Raw genomic sequence first — 202 nt, 5'->3', positions numbered from 1 at the left:
CTCGCAGATCAGCGAGGGATCAGCGAGGGAATGTGTTTTTTGTCATTTCCCTCGCTGATCCCTCGCTGATCTGCGAGGGAAAAATTCCCTCGCTGATAGTCGTCGCTGATACCTGGTTTTCTAGTAGTGTAAATGTACAAAAAAGTTCACAAAACACCCTACAAAAACGTTACAGGATGCAATAGTAGAAGAGAATCGATAT

This window comes from Cynara cardunculus (assembly GCF_001531365.2).
Source record: "Cynara cardunculus var. scolymus isolate 2C chromosome LG 8, CcrdV1, whole genome shotgun sequence".
NCBI classification, from domain to species: Eukaryota; Viridiplantae; Streptophyta; class Magnoliopsida; order Asterales; family Asteraceae; genus Cynara; species Cynara cardunculus.
The sequence above is the reverse complement of the archived record's forward strand: the minus strand, read 5'-3'. Positions refer to the sequence as shown.